Source organism: Ailuropoda melanoleuca, chromosome 11 (assembly GCF_002007445.2).
Source record: "Ailuropoda melanoleuca isolate Jingjing chromosome 11, ASM200744v2, whole genome shotgun sequence".
NCBI classification, from domain to species: domain Eukaryota; kingdom Metazoa; phylum Chordata; class Mammalia; order Carnivora; family Ursidae; genus Ailuropoda; species Ailuropoda melanoleuca.
This window is the reverse complement of record NC_048228.1, coordinates 66,656,511-66,673,198: the sequence shown is the minus strand read 5'-3', so window position 1 is coordinate 66,673,198 and position 16,688 is coordinate 66,656,511. Positions and strand designations below refer to the sequence as shown.

The 16,688-nt window shown below is 43.1% G+C and overlaps 1 protein-coding gene across 1 annotated transcript in view; it reads right to left on the bottom strand.

Annotated features, from left to right (window-relative positions):
* Window positions 1-12,665: 12,665 nt before the first annotated feature.
* Window positions 12,666-16,688, bottom strand: part of SPINK2 (serine peptidase inhibitor Kazal type 2) — a 26,727-nt gene continuing 22,704 nt past the window's right edge. Inside the window, exon 5 of the mRNA XM_034672008.1 lies at window positions 12,666-12,710. The gene's annotated coding sequence lies outside the window, so the exon portion shown is untranslated. The remainder of the gene's footprint in view (window positions 12,711-16,688) is intronic.

The following is a 16,688-nucleotide window of genomic DNA, read 5'->3' as shown; positions in this document are numbered from 1 at the left end:
TCCAAGACTACACCCTCCTTGTAATTTGAGATGCATTTTCCTCCTGATCTGACTGGCTCGGTGGATTGTGAACTCCTCCATAGTGGAAATATATTTCCTTCGTGTCTCTCCTATCCCCCTTCATGTCTCTACCCCCTTCAATTCTCTTCCTATCTCTCTGGTCACTTCTCAGTCTTCCGTAGGCTTCTCTTCAACCAGGTACCTCCTATGTTCTGTAGGTTTTGGTCCTTCCTTGGCCTTTTTTCAAGTCCTGCCATCAGCCCCTGACATCTTTCTCAGATCTACATTTGCTTCTCCATTCCACTGTTGCTGCCTTCTTTCCTCCAAGTTTTCATCATGTCTTTCGTGGACAAGACACCAGGCTCCTTTACTGGTCCCTCTGACTTCGGACACAGTTCCTGGCCACCCACTGACCACAAAGCTCCCAAAGCCGCTGTATACATCAATTCTTTGTTCACCTTCAGTGGATCCACATCCAGGACAATATAACTGGGCCCTCTTTATATAAATAGTCTTATCCTACACCAATTTCATACTTTTGTAAATCCCTCCTTATTGCATTTTATGCTCTAGAAATACCAAAGCCTACAACCTCCAAATATGCTAGGCCTCCCTGCCTTTCCATGTTCTGTTCTCTCTGCCCCACACTGATGCCTAGCTGGCAATGCTTACAAGCCCTTCAAGCCCTGCTTCAAGCATTCCCTCCTCTGTGAAAGCCTTCCTGACTCCCCAGGGCAAGTTTTGTCCTTCCTCCTCCATGCCCATTGCACCATCCATACACAACTCTTTGAGCATTGACAACAGAAATTGTGAGGCAGGATCATTTTTTAATGAATTGGAAAAACTCAATCGTTCCCTCCTATGTGTCTTCTTTACTACTCATAAAATACTTCACTTCTGGTCACCAGATGTGTGGAGGTTACTCCCCACACCAAGCAATTCTCTGTAATACCAGTGGAGTTCCCTACAATTCACTTTTTTAAGATTTTTTTTTTTTAAGTAATCTCTACATCCAACATGGGGCTAGAACTCACAACCCCTTCCCTGTCCCCCTGCCCCCGGACCAGGATAAAAAGTCGCAGGCTCTACCGACTGAGCCAGCCAGGCACCTGGCCCCACTACAATCTAATTCACTTCTAATGCTATCTACCTGGAAGATCACTGTATTAGATTTCTCCAGAGAAACAAAACCAGTAAGACAGATATTGATATAGGTACAGATTTGTGGCAGTTTCCCATGAGGAATTGGCTCACATGATTATGGAGGCTGAGAAGTCCCAGCTGCTGTCTGCAAGCTGGAGACTGAAAGCCACTGGCATAATTTAGCTGTAGTCCCAAGGCCTAGAACCAGGGGAGCCAATGATGTAAAGCCCCAGTCCATGGACAGGAGAAGGTGAAATGAGATGTCCCAGCTTAATCGGTGAGACAGAAAAAATAGAAGGTAAATTCCTCCTTCCTCTCCTCTTGTGCTATTCAGGCCCTCAACGGATTGGATGATATTCACCTAGATTGGGGAGAGCAATCAATTTACTGAGTCAATGAATTGAAATGCTAATCTCATCCAGAAACACCCAGACACACCCAGATATAGATTTAATCTCGGCCACCCATGGCCAGTTGAGTGGACACATAAAATGAACCACCACAATCACAACCTTTAAACATGTCATACACATGCGAATATTTAATGCATGAAAGTTTTTCCTATGTAGTTTTCTCTTTGAGTTTAGCACCTTGAAATGTTTAGCTGTTTCCTCCTTCATGTGGGTTTATTTGGTGGCTTTTATAAAGTATTCATCAAAGGTTTCTCTATTATCTTTAAATTGGGATTTAATTTAGAAACATTTTCATTTCAACAACAAGGCAGGGATATTTTTCAGTGTAGGTAAGCTGCGCTTGTAAGGAACATAGAAAGCAAGTGAAATGTGAAGGGAAGTCGCCCTTCCCCCTCATGTACAGTTGGTGTTCATGTTCGTAAGTTGTCCATCTCATCACTTCCCTGCGCTTCCCTTGTCTCTAAAATTATCTCAAGATCTTCTGGGCATGTTCCCTCTCGGGTGAAAACACATTTATAGTGAATGTCTTTGTGGTTACTTTTTATCATCTCCGCGCCTAAGGAAGCGAATGCAGATGGAATGAAGCCGAGCCAGCCTCCTTTCTCCAGCCTTCCTGTTTCCTTGCTTCTGCCCCTGCATAGGGAACCCCTTCCAGACGGAAATCTCTGCTGGTCCCTTCTTCATTCCTACGGAAGGAGCTACATGACTACCCACAGCCATTTCCCCCTCCTTCTTCAGTAATAAGCTCTGCTTTTACCGCAAACCTCGAGATGTTCAGTTCAGTCACTGCGGTCACTCACTTCTCCCAGCCTCTCAGGGGGATGCGCAGCAGTGGGTGAGTGGCGGAGTTTTGGCTGGCGAGCTGGACATGGAGCTGAGCAGAAGCATCTACAAAGCTCATCAAAAGGGGGAAAGGGCTCACCTGGCAGACCCCTTAATACTTTCCCCGTCCCCTTTCCTGCCTGTGTACATTCGGCACAAACACACAGCACACCACATGTGTCCCGAGGATATGTGTGTATTCAGGAGCACATCTCAGTCACATCGGAGTGGGAAGCCTGCAATTAGGCACAGGAAATGGCTGCTGTGGGTGGGGGAAAGTAAATTTTAAAAAGAGAAGGGCGCTGTATAGATGGCTAATGAGAATGTATTCTGAGATTGGTGTTTGTTTCACTCAACTCTGCACTGGGTATCTTTTTTTTTTAAGCTTTTATATATTTATTTGACACAGAGAGAGACAGCAAGAGAGGGAACACAAGCAGGGGGAGTGGGAGAGGGAAAAGCACCGGGATCATGACCTGAGCTGAAGGCAGACGCTTAACGACTGAGCCACCCAGGCGCCCCTGCACCTGGTATCTTGAATAAAAGGGGAGACAGATAGAGGAAGAAGACCAAAAAAAAAAAAAAAAAAAAAAAAGNAAAAAAAAAAAAAGAACAGTGCAGAAAGTTCTTGTCAATGATCTTATGAAATTCTGTAGCATGACTTACGGAAAACATTCACCTGGCATCGACTGACTCAGGAAACCATGGCAACTCTTCCAGCCTCCCATCTCAAGTCTTGTGGAGTCTGACTTCCAGGTGTGAACCTGGAAGCTCTCAAATGTCCAATGGCCAGGGCTCAGTGCATGACTAGGCGAATTCTCTGCTTGCAGTACCTTTCCCTGCAGATGTGAACAGGAACCCTGTGGTTCAAATCCAAACACTGGATTCCCTTTCCGGATACTCTGTCCTGACTTTGGGCACCTACCCAGCTTCAGGGCCTTGATCACAGTCTTTACACAGCTGTCCCTTTTAGGACTCAACAGACCTAACTTCCTGTTTAGGCTCTGTCCTCCCTGGGGGGAAATTGCTGGCTGGCTTCTTCTTCTAAGCAGAGATGCATAAACTTAAATATTAAGTAAAACCTCTGGGCTGTGAATGGTTTTTGACTGAAAATTTATCCCTGCCGATAACCCTCGCAGTAGAAGCCTAAGGAGGAGTGTGTAGGCTGTCGCATTTGTAATCCTCCGTGAGCCATGCCCCCTGGCATTCATACCCTTGTAGAGTCCCTTCTCCTTGACTTTTTTTTTAAAATTCAATTAATTAACATATAATGTATTGTTAGTTTCAGAGGTAGAGGTCAGTGATTCATCAGTCTTATATAACACCCAGTGCTCATTACATCATGTGCCCTTCTTAATGCCCATCACCCAGTGACCCCATCCACCCACCCCCAACCCCTGCAGCAACCCTCAGTTTGTTTCCTATGATTAAGAGCCTCTTATGATTTGTCTCCCTCTCTGATTACATCTTGTTTTATTTTTCCCTCCCTTCCCCTATGCTCCTGTTTTCTTAAATTCCACATATGAGTGAGATCCTATGATAACTGTCTTTCTCGGATTGACTTATTTCACTTACCAAAATACCCTCTAGTTCCATCCACATCATTGTAAATGACAGATTTCTTTTTTGATGGCTGAGTAATATTCCAGTGTGTGTGTGTGTGTGTGTGTGTGTGTGTACACACCACCTCTTCTTTATCCATTCATCTCTGTCAATAGACATCTGGGCTCTTTCCATAGCTTAGATATTGTGGACATTGCTGCTATAAATATTGGGGTGCAAGTGCCCCTTTGAATCACTATATTTGTGTCTTTGGAGTAAATACCTACCCTCTCCTTGACTCTTGACAGCTCTGTGACCTGCTTTAACCAACAGAATGAGACAGAAGCAATGTTGGGACAATTTGAGACCTAGAACTTAGGAAGGCCTGGAAGCTTCTGCTTTCATACTTCACACTCTGGGAGAAGCCAGTTGCCATATAGGAAGGCTCACCACCCTGAGACCACCATGCCCTGAGGAAGTCCACAGGAATTTACCAAAACAAAAAGCTACTCTACCCATACTATATTTAGGGTTTGAAAATAGAAAAATTTAGAAATAGATTTGGGGGAAAGGTACTATTTCTTCACACAGGGAGACTGGGCTTTTGACAGATGATCTTCCAATCGAAGGTTAAGAGCAGTGTGTGTTAGTGCAGAATTTTCCGTGACTCCTAACTTCATCTCACGGCTTGTCTCCTCTTCTGCCCTCTCCTCTCCCTGCACTGCCTCCCATCCCCTGGATTTGCCTCCAGCTGCTCCCACTCCTGGGGGTTTGCCTCTGCTGTGCCATCTGTGTGTGATGGCTCCCCCCTTCATCTCTGTGCATCAAAGTCCCACCACTTTTCCCAGCCCATCATGAAGGAGAACCACTCTATGGAGTTTCCCATGAATGCTGCAGCTCCCAGGAGGGCTCTTCCTTTCCTCTCACCTCCATTCCCCAAGCATTTCTAGAATGGAAAACTCATTTGGCCATTAGTCATTTTGTGACATCATTTCTCTTATTGCCTTGAACTGATATGTAAATGTATTTTGATTTAACTTTAGACCAGTTTATTTCCTGCTCCCTGAATCAGATTGTAGCTTATGAGGCACAGGAACACATGGGTGTCCCCCCAATAGAAAGTCAGTAAAGGTCTGTTGATTTCTACTGTACTTTCCAGTTATCACCAATCCAAAGGACCCAAGAGTTACATTTTCTTTCTTTCTGTCTGAAGTCTGAAATAGTGCTTTTGCAACGTGCGTTTTTAAATTTTGTTTTGAGATACAATTGATGTATAACATTGTATTAGTTTTGTATTTCTTCTTTAAACTTTCATTTCTTATCAGAAGGGTTGTAATGATTTTAAATTTTGCCCAAGACTGAAAGGGTTCCTGGGAAGTGGAATCTTTTGTTTTAAAACTGATGTCAGGGGGGCACACCTGGGTGGCCCAGTCTGTTGGACCAATCCTCTGACTCTTGATTTTGGCTCAGGTTGTGATCTCAGGGTCATGGGAGCAAACCCTGCATCTGCTGAGTGCAGAGTCAGCTTATCCCTCTCCTTCTCCTCCTCCCTCCACGCTCTCTCTCTCTAAAATAAACAAATAAATAAATAAAATCTTTAAAAAATAAAGCTGATGTCAGGGAGCAAGAATTCCTGTCCCATTCAAGGGTCATTCCAGCTGGAATAAGAATCAAATTGGCACGAGACAGATTCACAGAAGAAAATCAAATTTAATAGCATATATTTGGGGGAGCCACACAGACATGAAGTTCCAAAGACAGACAAAAAGTTATATATGTGATTCTGAGCTAAGGAGAAGGAGGTCGGGGCTTGGAACTTCAGAGGAAAGGAATGCATTTCACAGAGCAACGGGAAAAGCAGATGTTTGGTAATTAGATGTTTGTCCTGCCATACAGATGGGTCACTCAGATAAAGCTTATCCCTGCCGATAACCTTTATTCTGGGAAAGACTCCCAACAGATTCTTCTACGTAGTTAAGGGAAGGATAAACCTTTCTCTTGAGCCCGTAGGGCTTCGACTGCCTTCAGCTCAAAATAATTTTCATGCCAAAGTGGCTCCTCTTGGGGGGCCTGCCTTCAGCCCCTACACGGCGAGTGTCTCGTGCAAACGGGCGTAAGTCGGCCACCCTTCTTCTACAGGTCATTGCCACAGCTAATTCAAGTGGTGCCCCACGCGGGGTTCCAACTGCAGAAACTTCGGAGAAGCTGTCCAGTCCTGTTTTCACATAAATTGCACCTGTGTCCTGTAAAGTTCAAGCAGGGGGTCTCCTAAACGAGTTTCACTATCATTTAAATTTGATAGAAAAGGTTTTGAAAACCATTTGTGGTAATTATACATTTGCATAATGGACGTTGCTGTCATGGTAGCAGCTATAAAAAGGAAGGATAAAAACTTGCTGGATTTTCTCCAGCGTGGCTCTGCAGACGGAAGCAATATGTAACAAGCACATGCCATCAGACCCCAAAGGGTTTACTGTATTCCATCCTGCAGCAAAGAAAGTCCAGCTCTTCACTAGATGTCATTAGAGCATTTATTACGTATACTGTAACTTGCTTCCTTACATGTCACTCTTTATTTGCCACTACTGTGAGCTTCTCAAAGACAAAGACTGGTGTGTGTATTTGACAACATATATGAGGTGTCAGACTGTGTTCACTGCTTTTTACTAACGTTAACTCATTTCATTCTTACATCTGTCCTACTAGATAGATGCAATTTTCATTCCCATTTTATAGATGAGGAAACTGAGGCAAGTTATTTAAGTAACTTGCCAAGCTAATAAGTGACAGAGTTGGAATTTGTTGTTGTTGTTTTTAAGATTTTTATTTATTTGACAGAGAGCATAAGCAGGGGGAGCTACAGAGGGAGAGGGAGAAGCAGGCTCCCCACTGAGCAGGGAGCCCTACACGGGGCTGGGATCATGACCTGAGCTGTAGGCAGTCACTTAACCGACTGAGCCACCCAGGTGCCCACACAGTTGGAATTTGAATCCAGGCAATCTGGCTTCAGAATATGCTCTAACCATGACACAATCTGGCATAGTCCTTATTCGTAACAATGAATATGACTGCTCCCAGCCCCATCCCTGGCATGAGACTCAATAAATATTTATTAAAAAATGAATAAGTGAATAGCTTCCATACATAAGACAATCATAGGTCCAGGATACTCTTGGAGAGGTCTAATTTTGTTACATTTTCAAAATATGTATTAAACCATGCATCACATGATGCATCTAGATTTTGGGGGGGGTCAGAAACTGTGGCAACATTTCTGTAAGATTATCAATTCCATTTACTCTGATTTTCCGTTCAAATTGATCATTCTTGTCCAATAAATCATGATGCTGGGAAAGGGGTGCCCTGGATAATAGGCTTCAANGTCAGAAACTGTGGCAACATTTCTGTAAGATTATCAATTCCATTTACTCTGATTTTTCGTTCAAATTGATCATTCTTGTCCAATAAATCATGATGCTGGGAAAGGGGTGCCCTGGATAATAGGCTTCAAATACCAGGCATTGCAAAAACGTCAAGTGTCCTTGGTTTTATAAGGTGATTAATTTTGAAGCTGGAACACTCCTAACAATATCCATTATATATGGTTTTGTCCAGTTTGAGTCAAACAAAGGATTTGAGGGAAGGTGTAAGAAGGAGTCTTCTTAGNGCTTCAAAATTATATATGGTTTTGTCCAGTTTGAGTCAAACAAAGGATTTGAGGGAAGGTGTAAGAAGGAGTCTTCTTAGACCTGTTATCACTAGATGTAAAAACCCCTGGAAAATCTTAGAAGGGTTGCCTCGCCAGGAATGTGCCTTGTTGAGACAAGACCATTTTATGAAAGAGATCACTATCTCATGTTACAATCTAGTTCCCCGAATATTTCCAGCCGAGGACTGCCAGGTCTGGAAAATCATCCATAGCGGTGATTGTGGTACGGTCCCCGACCAGCACTACCCGCATCTCCAAAGAGCTTATTAGAAATACAAATTCTTGAACCCACCCAAGCTTTATTGAAACAGAAACTCAAGAGTGTGGTGCCTGTGCATTTTAACAAGCCCTCCAGGTGATTCTGATGTGGGCTTGAGTTTAAGAATCATAATCCTATAATAACTAAGGTTGGTTTGTTTTTAACTTATTTTTTTTAAAGATTTAATTTATTTATTTGACACAGAGAGAGAGCAGAAGCAGGGGGACTGGCAGACAGAGGGAGGGGGAGAAGCAGATTCCCTGCTGAGCAAGGAACCTGATGCGAGACTCAATCCCAGGACCCTGGGATCATGACCCGAGCCAAAGGCAGACGCTTAACTGACTGAGCCACCCACATGCCTGTAACTTATTATTTTTAAAAAAGAGAGATAATTTAAGAATAAGTGAACAGATCCCGTGAAATGAACTAAATACAGGAGTGTTGAATTAATAACTAAACAAACATGTATATACACTTACATATGACAAATGTGACCCAAGTTCCAGAAGTCCCCATAGGGTTGAGAGGGTGTTTATCTCACGTTTAATCAGAGGCTGCAGCAAACCTTCCATCTGTTTCAATGGCCCTATTACGTTCTGCTACCCTGCCATGGGGAAAAGAGTTCCCAAGACAAAGCTCATGGCTCCATGGTTCATTCTTTTCTTTCCTTTACACCGTGGCCTCCTTCCCTCAGGCACATGCGATGTCTCTGAAGGGGCTGTAGGCCAAGGTGGCCAAGACCAGCCCCTTTGGACACTGCTCCGTTGGGACAGTGTCAAGTCCCCATGCTTAGTCCAGCTGGTTCTATGAGAAGGACCTACTGCCCCTCCTTTCAGTCCTTTCTTGGAGGGTCACAGTCCATAAGTCCAATTTCTACATGTCTGAACTGTGGCTCTGGACTGGGGTCCACTCCCTTCCCATAGGATTTCTGGACCCTGTGTGAAGCAAGGGGTGTGTTTGGACCTCTGTGTTAGTCAGTATCCCTGAGCATGACAAAATGGCTTAAAACCTCCCAGAATATTTTCTTTTGGTCAGGAAACTGACCTGTCTAAACTTCACAGGGGTCTTGCAGAGTGCTGCAGGGTCTAGGGTGTAGAATAGTGTTGCCTAATCTCACGTGCTAGCCTGAACTGACCTGACCTAAATGATCTTTCAGACATATTCATCCATCCGTCTCTCCCTCCATCCAAAAACACACGTAGGCACATGCATGCCCAGGTGCTTTAAATCCTTTCTGGAAGAGGCAGAAAATACCAGGATTTTAAAATATTGGTATGTGTAAATGTGTTGGTGTATGAAAAAAAAAACCCGAGTACTATAAAATATGACTCAGAAATATGATTTTTGTACACTCTAGAATATGACTACACATCACTAAGGAGTAAATGAAACTTTAGTTAGCTGCAGGTAATGTAAATATTCCTGCCTTGATCCTGTATGCCCTCCCCCCATTTTCTGTCACCTCAAGTATATATTTTTTGTTAATACTCTTCACTGACTACATCAAAATCTTTTCTTTGGAAAGAATAAAAGTGATTCTTTTCTTCTCACCACTGGAAATTGTGTCTCTCAATAGGTCAAACGTCAGACCAAGCCCAGAAATGACTGTACCTTCACAGCTTTGCCTCCTGCTGTTATCATTTATTAGGAGCTTTATTCACTTTCAAGGTGCTTTATGTAATGAGCCAGCTGCAGCAGCCACTCTCTTAAAAGGACTTCTCTCTTTCTGTATGATTTTTCCTTTGCTTCTCTCTTATGGGGATTGTGCAGACTGACTTCTGTGTGGGAGGAGAAGAAATTATTTCAAGGCAGTTCTTCAAGCGACACTGGAGCACCTGGAAAGTCTCCCCCAGTGTGCAGGTGACATTGGCCTGTTATTTTCTGGGTGGCACTCTCAAACTCCCCTTAGCATTTTAACTGTTTTACATTTTTCCACTTAACCATCTCAGGCCCCCACATGTGGTCTTCACTTGGCTTAGAAATAGGTGATATTTCTGTGCACAAGACTTGATGAATGAGCTATCTGGAGATGGAGAGTTACCCATTTAGCAAGGCAGGAAAATACTCCACTATTGTAAGGGGTATGTTTCTACAGGTATTATGTTGTAGATCAGCCATGCTGACTTCTTATTTCTGCTATAAAAGGGTATCAGGCAAAGAGCCTGGGGTGAAATTGTGAGGTAGAACAAGCTTGACCTTAGTAGCTGCTCTCATGCCCTTATTACTAACAGTCTCCTGGTTTCTAGAACCCTGACCAAGGGGATATTATATCAGCAACTCATTCAGATCACACTGCTAAGATAGGGATGCCAAATAGGCTTCAAGTCCTGTGCCAACTTTGATTAGCCCGTCGAGGCTGCCAGCAGCACTGTGCTGAGGATTCTAACTCCAGACTCCGTGAGAAAGCCAGCTGATGGATTAGTAACATTCCCCATGGGTTGCGAGCCTGCCACAAAACTGGCCTAGAACTTGCCATCCCCGTGTTAAGAATTTAACACATTATCTTTCTGTGGGATATCTGCACGTTAGAAGAGGAATGCGAAAGAGACAACACTTGATTAAAACACTGATGATAGGGGCGCCTGGGTGGCTNTTACTCTGATTTTCCGTTCAAATTGATCATTCTTGTCCAATAAATCATGATGCTGGGAAAGGGGTGCCCTGGATAATAGGCTTCAAATACCAGGCATTGCAAAAACGTCAAGTGTCCTTGGTTTTATAAGGTGATTAATTTTGAAGCTGGAACAGCTTCAAAATTATATATGGTTTTGTCCAGTTTGAGTCAAACAAAGGATTTGAGGGAAGGTGTAAGAAGGAGTCTTCTTAGACCTGTTATCACTAGATGTAAAAACCCCTGGAAAATCTTAGAAGGGTTGCCTCGCCAGGAATGTGCCTTGTTGAGACAAGACCATTTTATGAAAGAGATCACTATCTCATGTTACAATCTAGTTCCCCGAATATTTCCAGCCGAGGACTGCCAGGTCTGGAAAATCATCCATAGCGGTGATTGTGGTACGGTCCCCGACCAGCACTACCCGCATCTCCAAAGAGCTTATTAGAAATACAAATTCTTGAACCCACCCAAGCTTTATTGAAACAGAAACTCAAGAGTGTGGTGCCTGTGCATTTTAACAAGCCCTCCAGGTGATTCTGATGTGGGCTTGAGTTTAAGAATCATAATCCTATAATAACTAAGGTTGGTTTGTTTTTAACTTATTTTTTTTAAAGATTTAATTTATTTATTTGACACAGAGAGAGAGCAGAAGCAGGGGGACTGGCAGAGGGAGGGGGAGAAGCAGATTCCCTGCTGAGCAAGGAACCTGATGAGAGACTCAATCCCAGGACCCTGGGATCATGACCCGAGCCAAAGGCAGACGCTTAACTGACTGAGCCACCCACATGCCTGTAACTTATTATTTTTAAAAAAGAGAGATAATTTAAGAATAAGTGAACAGATCCCGTGAAATGAACTAAATACAGGAGTGTTGAATTAATAACTAAACAAACATGTATATACACTTACATATGACAAATGTGACCCAAATTCCAGAAGTCCCCATAGGGTTGAGAGGGTGTTTATCTCACGTTTAATCAGAGGCTGCAGCAAACCTTCCATCTGTTTCAATGGCCCTATTACGTTCTGCTACCCTGCCATGGGGAAAAGAGTTCCCAAGACAAAGCTCATGGCTCCATGGTTCATTCTTTTCTTTCCTTTACACCGTGGCCTCCTTCCCTCAGGCACATGCGATGTCTCTGAAGGGGCTGTAGGCCAAGGTGGCCAAGACCAGCCCCCTAGGACACTGCTCCGTTGGGACAGTGTCAAGTCCCCATGCTTAGTCCAGCTGGTTCTATGAGAAGGACCTACTGCCCCTCCTTTCAGTCCTTTCTTGGAGGGTCACAGTCCATAAGTCCAATTTCTACATGTCTGAACTGTGGCTCTGGACTGGGGTCCACTCCCTTCCCATAGGATTTCTGGACCCCGTGTGAAGCAAGGGGTGTGTTTGGACCTCTGTGTTAGTCAGTATCCCTGAGCATGACAAAATGGCTTAAAACCTCCCAGAATATTTTCTAATGGTCAGGAAACTGACCTGTCTAAACTTCACAGGGGTCTTGCAGAGTGCTGCAGGGTCTAGGGTGTAGAATAGTGTTGCCTAATCTCACGTGCTAGCCTGAACTGACCTGACCTAAATGATCTTTCAGACATATTCATCCATCCGTTTCTCCCTCCATCCAAAAACACACGTAGGCACATGCATGCCCAGGTGCTTTAAATCCTTTCTGGAAGAGGCAGAAAATACCAGGATTTTAAAATATTGGTATGTGTAAATGTGTTGGTGTATGAAAAAAAAAACCCGAGTACTATAAAATATGACTCAGAAATATGATTTTTGTACACTCTAGAATATGACTACACATCACTAAGGAGTAAATGAAACTTTAGTTAGCTGCAGGTAATGTAAATATTCCTGCCTTGATCCTGTATGCCCTCCCCCCATTTTCTGTCGCCTCAAGTATATATTTTTTGTTAATACTCTTCACTGACTACATCAAAATCTTTTCTTTGGAAAGAATAAAAGTGATTCTTTTCTTCTCACCACTGGAAATTGTGTCTCTCAATAGGTCAAACGTCAGACCAAGCCCAGAAATGATTGTACCTTCACAGCTTTGCCTCCTGCTGTTATCATTTATTAGGAGCTTTATTCACTTTCAAGGTGCTTTATGTAATGAGCCAGCTGCAGCAGCCACTCTCTTAAAAGGACTTCTCTCTTTCTGTATGATTTTTCCTTTGCTTCTCTCTTATGGGGATTGTGCAGACTGACTTCTGTGTGGGAGGAGAAGAAATTATTTCAAGGCAGTTCTTCAAGCGACACTGGAGCACCTGGAAAGTCTCCCCCAGTGTGCAGGTGACATTGGCCTGTTATTTTCTGGGTGACACTCTCAAACTCCCCTTAGCATTTTAACTGTTTTACATTTTTCCACTTAACCATCTCAGGCCCCCACATGTGGTCTTCACTTGGCTTAGAAATAGGTGATATTTCTGTGCACAAGACTTGATGAATGAGCTATCTGGAGATGGAGAGTTACCCATTTAGCAAGGCAGGAAAATACTCCACTATTGTAAGGGGTATGTTTCTACAGGTATTATGTTGTAGATCAGCCATGCTGACTTCTTATTTCTGCTATAAAAGGGTATCAGGCAAAGAGCCTGGGGTGAAATTGTGAGGTAGAACAAGCTTGACCTTAGTAGCTGCTCTCATGCCCTTATTACTAACAGTCTCCTGGTTTCTAGAACCCTGACCAAGGGGATATTATATCAGCAACTCATTCAGATCACACTGCTAAGATAGGGATGCCAAATAGGCTTCAAGTCCTGTGCCAACTTTGATTAGCCCGTCGAGGCTGCCAGCAGCACTGTGCTGAGGATTCTAACTCCAGACTCCGTGAGAAAGCCAGCTGATGGATTAGTAACATTCCCCATGGGTTGCGAGCCTGCCACAAAACTGGCCTAGAACTTGCCATCCCCGTGTTAAGAATTTAACACATTATCTTTCTGTGGGATATCTGCACGTTAGAAGAGGAATGCGAAAGAGACAACACTTGATTAAAACACTGATGATAAATGGAGGTTCAGACATTTGTAGAAGGCTGGTGGGATATATATTTGGGGGAAGCCATAGAGAGAGAGCAGAATAAAGTGAAAGGAAGATCTGTTCCAGAAGAGACACTCAGGGGCTCCTGGGTGGCTAAGTCATTGTTAAGCATCTGACGCTTGGTTTCCTCTCAGCTCAGGATCTCAGGGGCCAGAGCTGGAGCGCTGGGGTAGGGCTCTGTGCTCGGCAGGGAGTCTGCTTGAGATTCTCTCCTTCTGCCCCTCCCCCTGCTCATACTCTCTCTCTCTCTCAAATAAATAAATCTTTAAAAAAAAAAAACAGCCAAAGAAAAAAAACAAAAGAGAATCAGTTTGAAAGAGTACAGAAAAAGTGTCAATCCTAGCTTTACAAACTACCATTTTATGGACCTAACATTAAGTCTAAATTTTAGTTAAATGTATAAAATGTGCCCAAGGTACTATGATTTATTTCGCTACTAATATGGCTTCTATATAACAACAGCAACAACTTTCCATCCTTCACATTACACTCCTTGGTCTGTTGCTTATTTTATTCTCCGTCTGATTTGAGCCAAGGAGCCTGAGAAAGTGGGCTCACAGAAGGCACAGATGTACCATATGTTGTGATCAATATTCAACAAATAAAAACCCACTCAAGGGCTGCCACTTGTTTCGACACCAGCTTTTCTCCCAGAAGGGTCTAAGTAGGAAGCTCCTTGCTCAGCAGCTTTGCAAACACCAAATTCTCTCAGTGCCTTAGTTTTGCATGTTCAAAATGGAAAACAGCAGCCACCAAATCCGCCACAGGGAGATGAGGCAAAGGTGGTCTGCCAAAAGGATGCCCTTAGCAGAGGTGGGTATTTTGAGAGCACAATAATAAAAAAATAAAATAAGGACTCCAAATTTGGAGTCAGAAGACATGCTGTGCCCTTTAGTTGACCAGGAGCAAGGTCATTCAACCTATTTCACACTGTTTCCTAAACCATGAAACAGAGACACAACAGCCCCCAACTTACGACCACCGCATTGCTGGTTGACAGTCAAGAGAAGCCGTCGTGAATCGAACCTTGATCTCCTACAAGCACGATGCTATTTCCTATCACAAACATTATGAATCCGATCATGAAAAGTAGAACAAGACAATTCAAATATAGTTACAGGCATTTGCTAAATATGTAAAACCACACAGCCCTAAAAACCTCATAGCAAACGCTTCTTTTGAGAGGTTTTCTGCATGGCTGAGGCTTGTTGCAGCTTATCAAAATATATGGCTTATGAGGACAATTCTTCCTAAGAAATCACCCTATGGCAAACAAAGGATTTCTTCACTCCTCCGAAGACTAACATACCACATGGAAAGTTACGGTCATCTGTCTCGCAAATATTCATTGCCAATTTCATGTGCATGGATGCCTCTGAAAGTCTTTGAATGGAAAATGCTTCTCTAGGGCTGCCTTGCTCTTCCTTTGCAGAAAAGAATCCATTGCTGGGCTCCATAACCAAGATTCTAACATTTCCATTCTGTCTATATCTGGACCTTTCATCTTCAGCTTGGTCCCTGTTGCCAGGCCAATGCAATGTCCTTGGCACTTGGTCCCCAGACTTTCACGGTTTTGGGGGGGGTTTTTTGTTTGTTTTTTTGAATATATATTAGGTTTGGTCACTGTGGTGAAGTTCTTATTTCCAGTAATAAAATTCATTAAAGTGATGGTCAAAAGTCAAAACATTTCAAATTGTCGGTGAAAACATACATGAAAGCGCTTGATAAAATATAAAAGATTGTTTTATTTTACTTTTTATATTTATTTTTTTAGTAATCTCTACACCCAACGTGGGGCTTGAACTCATGACCCTGAGATCAAGAGTTACATGCTCTTCCAACTGAGCCAGCCAGCCACCCCTAAAATATAGAAGACTTTGTAAACTGAAAATAGCCAAGCAAATATTATATACTGTGCCTTATCCAAAGTAATGCAAAAGCTCACAAGGGTAGAAGTTTTAGTCAGGATGAAGACAACCAGACGGGAGCAATTTAGCAGAAAAGCTTGGGAAGAAAGGTTGGAAGCTTCCTGGTAAACTTGCCCACCACAGGGAAGGCGTCTCCTAAATTATCTTAGGCTAGTTCCTGTGTCGGAGCTGTTTGCTTGGGTCAGCTAAGCTTGGTCCGCTAACGCTCCTCCTCTGGCATCTTTTCAAATTCCAGCTTTTCCAGACAATCCAAGTACGTCTTCCTAACTCCTACTCCAGAGGGGCAAATTGTTTCCTTTTGTCTTTATTTCCCATCTTTTCACTTAGGTCCTTAACACACCAGTTGATCCCAACTGGACCATTCATTTAGTTTCTTTCACAGAAATGGTGTCTTCAAAGAATCAAAGCAAAAGAGGCTTTAATAAGCAGTTTGCAAGTGAAATGTGACTCTCCCAGGCCAGTGGCAACGAGGAGCGGAGCGAGCGAGAGACACATCACATAGCTGGTTTCAGGCTGAGCTCCAAAGATGCAGGCCATTCCCAGGAAGCCACTGCCCCCTTGCGTCTCAGCGCTGGCCAGGAATTACCCCGTGACGGGCAAGAACATTTGGCAAAAGTCTGTAAAAGATTACTGGTGGGCTATTTCTGGCTCTTAGATTTGTTGGTTCAAATAAGATTTCCTTTCATCTCATGGCTTTTTAAATTATAACCATTTTTCTTCCCCATGAATGTTTTAAAAGGCATATTTTGTTATAATTATCTTAGTGTGTACTTCTTGAAGAAAAATTCATGTAGAATTATTTAATTTTGTTAACGTTTTGATGTATTTCTTCCATGGTTTTTTCCCTTTCTCCATATAAGGAAACGTAATTTTACTTGGGGGATAGAAAAAAAAAAGCCACAGAACTATGAAATCTAATTTTATCATAAATGTTATGTAAACATGATCTCTTCTCCACAAGAAAATCAACTTTTGAGTTTGCTCTAGAGTACCAAGAAACAGTTTGCCTTTTTCTCTCAAAAAAATATAAGATGCAGGGGCGCCTGGGTGGCACAGCGGTTAAGCGTCTGCCTTCACGCTCAGGGCGTGATCCTGGCGTTATGGGATCGAGCCCCACATCAGGCTCCTCTGCTATGAGCCTGCTTCTTCCTCTCCCACTCCCCCTGCTTGTGTTCCCTCTCTCACTGGCTGTCTCTATCTCTGTCAAATAAATAAATAAAA